Raw genomic sequence first — 7,232 nt, forward strand, 5'->3', positions numbered from 1 at the left:
TCAAATGTCTGACCAGGGTTAGGGTGAGCACAGGTAGGCTTTGAAATAGTACAGGCTCAGTGACCACAGCCTGGACATAGAAACTGGACACTGACAGACCTGGCTGCCCAGAGAGGACAGGCTCAGTGACCACAGCCTGGACATAGAAACTGGACACAGACACACCTGGCTGTACAGAGAGAACAGGCTCAATGACCACAGCCTGGACATAGAAACTGGACACAGACAGACCTGGCTGTACAGAGAGAACAGGCTCAATGACCACAGCCTGGACATAGAAACTGGACACAGACACACCTGGCTGTACAGAGAGAACAGGCTCAATGACCACAGCCTGGACATAGAAACTGGACACAGACACACCTGGCTGTACAGAGAGAACAGGCTCAATGACCACAGCCTGGACATAGAAACTGGACACAGACAGACCTGGCTGCCCAGAGAGGACAGGCTCAATGACCACAGCCTGGACATAGAAACTGGACACAGACAGACCTGGCTGCCCAGAGAGGACAGGCTGTGCTCCCACTGCCAGCAGGAAGAAGCAGAAACAGAGATGCACTTTCTTCTGCAGTGTGAGAAATATTTTGGGATGAGACAAACATTCTTCCCTAAAATAACAAATGTAATCCCAGAATTCCCACTCCCGCCACAATTAGAAGAGCTTCCGATCCTACTGGGTGAGGAAACTCAACAGAGCTGCAGCCCAGTATGTGACCTTCTGTCACAGAAACCTGAAGGAGCCACCTTCTGCTGCACTGCTGCTGTGATAAATATAAAGACACCAGGGTTGTATCTCTCCCCAGACTAAAAACTCACATCCTTGAAATCGCTGTCCTCGCAGCCGGTACAATGATAAGGCTAGCCCTCAGCATAGACGGGGAAAGGATCAGTATGGACCCTGTACCCACACTCCGTGGAACTACAGCCATTCCCAGTGTGTAACAGGGGCCCAGTTTAATCTGTTTTTCTTTTGCATAGTTATAAAATATTGATTTAAAAGTAAAAATATTGACGCAAATATAAAATATTCACTTGTCAGTGTTGTTTCTTTTTACTTCCATTTCTTATCTGCTTTTCTCTTTCATTTTTGTCAATACAGCGACTGAAATTTGGTATTTGAGAACTACCGTTCTGGGTCAGAAGTCGTTTCGCAGGCCCGTGAGTGGTAACCGTTCCTGTTCGCATCCAGGGGCCGATTTCGGTTGCATGATTAAATGCGACTTACGCGACACCTGCTCCTGTCAATAAACCCCCTCCTGTTAGGTTGTTTAGTTTTTATGGACCTTCCCTTTCTTTCGCTGTTCCGTCTTCCGGGCGACGTTGGTTTGACCCTGCTGGGGGTCGTCTGTATTAATCGGAATGTGTTACCATCATCCGGCCAGCAGTGGTCGCACTGAATCCCGATACCAGCTTTCTTACCTACTCTCTTCACCGTCGTTGAGCGCGGCGTCTCTCTGCAGTTGACAGCCCCTGCTTTTTACCCCGGGCAGGTAAGTAAAACGAAGTTTGTATTTTAAATTTCAGTTAGATGTCATATATGGGTTACATTTTTTTTCGATCTCCGGTTTCTAAAGACTCTTAGAATCGTTTTGCCAAGCACATTATCATCTAGTTTCTAATTCTAATTATTGTCCTCATAAGATAACGAGAAAAAAAACGCAGGACATATTGGCCTATAATGACATGGTTTGGGTCTGTCAGCCTTTTTATGGATGGCAGCTACATGAACAATTTTGCAGTCGGTGGGTATCACCCCTGTCTCGAGACAGCTGGAAGAGTTTCGTTAACCGTCTGCAAAGCATCTCGAATTTCCTCAAGGACGACTGGTAGAGAGCCATCAGGGTGTGTTTGTCTGTAAGTCTGCCTCTTCTAGGAGAAATACCGTCAGTACGGAACTGTGTCCCTCCCTCCTCAGCTGCAGGCGCGCTGTCAGTTTCTTCCTTTGTGAGCACCTGAGCGAAACATTAATTTAATACATCGGCCAGCCGTCTACAGGCATCCCCATGATCCCATTACAACCTGAGACTCTGCATTTCATTCTTTATTGCTCTTCTGCTGCTCTTGTACTGAAAGAAAAAATATTTCGGGTTCCACTGCAAACTTCCTTCCTCTCTCTTAGCCTCCACAGTGACCCATGCTTGCAGTTCATAATGCTTTTTTCCCCTCCAGCTAGATTAGTCTGTAAAGCACCTTCTTTCTCTGTGTGGTTCTGGGTTGATTTGATAACCTGTTTGGGCCCCCTGCTTTCTAGCCTTTGATTTCTGACTCTCTCATTTTGCTTTCCTGCCCGGGCCCAGGAGGGGGCGCCACACCAGCCCTGTGTCCTAGGGCACTGACACGGAGGCGGAGTTGGGGGACAAGAATTAGGTACCTTTCCCAGCGCCTTACTGACTTTCTGTCTTTCCGTGTGCAGGAACCCATCTCTGACACAGCAGCTCTTTTAAGAACACAAGAACAGTCACAAACGAGAGAGGTCTGCCCAGCCCGTTTAGTGATTAGTACTTAATTAACCTGAGGATCACATGCGGATGTTTCTTGAAAGAAGCCAGGGTATCGGCTTCAACCACATGGCTGTGTAGGTTGTTCCAGATTCCCACAGGCTTTTGTGCAAAGAGGTGCCAAGAGGCCTTCTGTTCTTGGTTTCAAATTGACTTCCACATAGTTTCCACTTGTGAACTCGAGTTCACGTTTCACTGCCGATTGTGAAGACGTCCCCTGCATTGACTTTGTTAGTGCCTTTGAAGATTTAAATACTTGTGTCAGATTGCCTTTGACAAGGCTAAAAAGGTTCATTTTCTTCAGCCTGTCAGTGCAGGAGACTCCCTTCAGAATAAAGATAGTCAGTTCCTTCAGTCTGTCAGTGCAGGACACTCCCTTTAGACTGAAAAGACTCAGTTCCTCCAGCCTGTCAGTGCGGGACACTCCCTTCAGACTAAAGAGAGTCAGTTCCTTCAGCCTGTCAGTGCAGGACACTCCCTTCAGACTGAAAAGACTCAGTTCCTCCAGCCTGTCAGTGCGGGACACTCCCTTCAGACCAAAGATACTCAGTTCCTCCAGCCTCTCAGTGTACGACACTCCCTTCAGGCTAAAGAGACTCAGTTCCTTCAGTCTGTCAGTGCAGGACACTCCCTTCAGACTAAAGAGACTCAGTTCCTTCAGCCTGTCAGTCTGGGACACTCCCTTCAGACTAAAGAGACTCAGTTCCTTTAGCCTGTCAGTATAGAACTCTCCCTTCAGTTTCTTTAGCCTCTCAGTGCAGGATATTCCCTTTAAGCCCCAGAATGAATCTGGTTGCTGTTTCCAGACCCTAGAGCAGCAATATCTTTTCTGTAACATGGTAACCAAAAGTGTTCGCAATATTCTGAATGAGGCCTCACTAGTGTGTTATACAGCGTTAACACAACACCCCTTGCTTTAAACCCTGTGCTTTTAACAATAGATCACAGAATTTTGTTTGCCTTTATAATTCCTTCCTCCATAGTGTCTACAAGATGTAAATGATGTGTCAACACAAATGCTTCATATGTCCTGCGGGGCTCTGTGTTGTCTGAAGTGATCGGGCCCCATGGTTTCTTTGCTCATCCTCACTCCTGAGGAGTGAGCTGTGCTGGATCAGCCTGGACTGGTCTGGTGTGGCTCGGCTGGGCTCACCTCAGACCCAAGGCCCATCTGTGTGGACCAGTTCTCACCCCTAGCTGCTTCCCACTGGGGCAGTAGTGCCAGAATATGCAGTATCTCGCTGCTATTGTGATGACAATGATAATAAAAGCAAAGCACAGATTTTCAACACTGTAGTTTTCCCATCTTTGTCTAGCGCTGCTGCCCCTGTCCTTGTGAATTTGCGTTGTTTCGCCTGCGTTCCCCATTCACAAGCACATTTCAGTTTGGGAAGGAGTTCCTGTTTGAATGTGTTAAACCAGCTGCTTCTAGGCAAAGCTGTGGGTTGAATGACTAGGATATATTCTCACACACTTCACAGCCCAGGCTCTGCTTTAACGGCTTGAAGGCCAAGTGTTGTGGGTAGGATTTCCAGCCATTTTCTAACCACATCTTCCAATTCTTGGGCGCGGCAGAGCCAGAGCCTGTCCCAGCAAGCATTGGGCAGAAGGCAGGGTACACATTCTGGATGGGATGCCATTCCGCCGCACGGCAGAGAGACACAAACACACACACTCACACCAGGGTCAGTTTTCCCAGAAGCTAATGAACCTACCAGCATGTCATTGGACTGTGTGAGGAAATCAGAGAACCTGTAAAAAAGCCATGTGAAAATGGGAAGAATGCGCAGACTCCACTCAGATAGCACCCCAGGTCCAGAATTGAACCCAGGGCCCCAGCGCTGCAAGGCAGCAATGCTGACCACTGTAGTGGGTGGGATTTAACAAGATGAAATAAAAAACCACCAATGGAAAACCACCTGTGTGTCCTCAAAACTTTATTCCAGTAGTTGGTTTAGATCCTAATGACTGCGACAGATGAAATATGTACAGAGTATTGGACAAGATTTGAATAGCTGAGGGAACTGCAAGGAATGAGCCATGTAGCTGCTGCTGGGGTCTAGATGCGGGTCGAGAGAGATAGGCAAAGGGAAGTCTTGGGTGCGAGACTTACGGTACATACATTGGTGTTCGGAAATGTGAGATTAGGATTTAACCTTTCCCAACATCTGTGAGAAAACTTAATTAAATAGTGCCTATCTATTGACACCCTTGTTCCCACCGGCACACTGTGTGCTGAAAATTATATATGCCCACCCATATGAGGGAAAAAAGGAGGGACTAACAGGTCTGATATTATATGTCCTGTATCTGTATGGGCACCCTGATACATGAGAATGGCTACAGTCCAACAACATGCATGTTTTATTCTGTTCAGTACTAGTTCCACTGGCAGCAAGCCCCCCCCTCCTCTCATGAGGAAGAGGCGATTTAGAGTAGCCAGTCTGCTGACGGCCTGTGAGCTGGGGCTGGAGTTGTGAGCCAGCAACATTACCTGCTCAGCCATGGGGTTGCCCACATCTATTATAAATGCAGAGAAATCACACATTTGCATGTTAGGAAAACTGCTCACATACATCCTGCCCAGCATTTTCAGCAGTTTTCTGGAATGGAGTAACGCAGCTCTGCGAGGATTCTGAAGGCACTGCAGGTCTGGTCCCATGATGGGTCCAGGAAGACCTAAATAAAGGTAGAATGTGCGCAAATTCAATTGCCAATAAAATCATTATATTTTGACTGTCACTACAAATATGACCTTTTCTTCCTCTTGCAATGAAGTGATTACCCTTTTAGGAAATGTAATATTCCTTGAAAATATTAATCTGAATAAATAGCCCTGAAAGTAAAGTATTTTTCCTGATTCTCATGCTTGTGTGGATTTTCTCCTGTGCTCCCAGCAATGTTTCCAAATGTTCCCAATGGATTATTCCGTCTTGAGTCCTGCGCAGGATATGCCTGTAATGGGAGATGGAGTACCTCAGGAAGGAAACTCCATTTCAGAGACTGGAGACTGGACCCCCTCCCCCCACCACCCACCCCCTTCCTCAGCACCAGCCATGTCCTGCGACCCCATTCAAATCACTGCAGAGAAATGCACAGCCACCAAGCGTCAGTCTGTGTTATTCTGGAAGCAGATCTTTTCCCATCCACTGCCCTGGACCAGACAGGTCCAAGGATCTGCATCCTGTTGAAAACTAGGGGAAAAGTGCAGTTCTGTTCCCTGCACACTGTTAACTTCTCTCAGCCTCAGATGAAGGAGATCCTGTTATAATGGGTTTTAATTGGACTCTTCAGCAGGTTTTATAGGTCTCTTTAAATCTTCAACTTCTTAAGAAAATGGAAAGGATATAGCTTGACCAATTAAGCATATAATAAGTTTAGGTAATTGAGCACTCAGTTGGAAAGAAATCCATAGGGGAGCAGTGAGGTGATGGGATTGAGTTCTCCAGTGTCAGCAGTGAGGATCACTGCGGTGAGGTGATGGGATTGAGCTCTCCAGTGTCACCAGTGAGGATCACTGCGGTGAGGTGATGGGATTGAGCTCTCCAGTGTCAGCAGTGAGGATCACTGCGGTGAGGTGATGGGATTGAGCTCTCCAGTGTCAGCAGTGAGGATCACTGCGGTGAGGTGATGGGATTGGGTTTTCAGGTATTTTTTGCTTTAAAAGGACACTAACATTATTCAGAACTGGGGAGAGAGGGGGGTTCCTAATAATGTCTTTAGAGCTTTTTGAAACACAGAGCCCCGTGCATATTTAAAGAAGGTTGTTCTTTGAGGAGGCTTTTTTAGCTTCGTAGGAACTGTAATCTGAAAAGGAAAAGGTTCCCTCAACAGGAGACTTTCAGCGCTCTCTGTGTCTCGATCTCCCCTGAACACCCTGACACACACGCACACGCACTCACACACAAATTCGCGCGCGCGCATGCATGCATGCACACACACTCGCGCGCACACACACACACACACCAGGCCTCACAGCTGCGCCTGTGCTTTGGAGGGAGGCCAGCAGTTATGCAAGATCCCTGGGATTTCATACAATATTAAAGACACAGCTTCCGTATTCACAAGAACAGGATACAGATCAGAGGAAAAGAAGGCGTGTGTGTGTGTGTTTTTAAAGGGGGATGGGGGTGCTTCGGAGGGAAGAAACAAACAAGCGAACAAACACATTTGGGCTTCTGGGCCAGAAACGACCAGCTGTCCGTGGCCGTCCGCCACGAAGAGACGGAGAGGGGGGGCATCTTGGAGCAGGTTGCAGGACAGAGGTGCTGCCCCCTCCTCCCATTTGGCTTCAGTCTGTCCGATGTGGCCTCTGTGGAGCCCTTCTGTCTGGCAGTGAGCGCCCTCTCCACACACCACGCCAGAATCGCCACAAAGGATTGTGGGAGTCAGGAAGAAGCTACCCAGCCACGCAGCTGAAGCCTATACCCTGCCTTCTGTCAAGAAGCAGGTGGAATAGATCTACTGATCGGTTAGATACTGATTACCAGACTTGCCAGATGGGCTGAATGGTTCCTCTAGATTGTGACCTGACTTTAGGTTCTTAAATTGCAGAAGGCCCTTCTTCCCACTGTACTCATTCCGTTTCTCTACTGTTGCACACGGCGCAATGCTCCCATAAATCCCATGGCATTCCCACCACTGAAACGGAGAACTGCCTAGTCCGACCAAAACTGCATGCTTTTTTGGGAGGAAAGTGGAAAACCAGGGACACCTGCAGCACGCTGCTGT

Source organism: Atractosteus spatula, chromosome 1, assembly GCF_055471065.1.
Source record: "Atractosteus spatula isolate fAtrSpa1 chromosome 1, fAtrSpa1.hap1, whole genome shotgun sequence".
NCBI lineage: Eukaryota > Metazoa > Chordata > Actinopteri > Semionotiformes > Lepisosteidae > Atractosteus > Atractosteus spatula.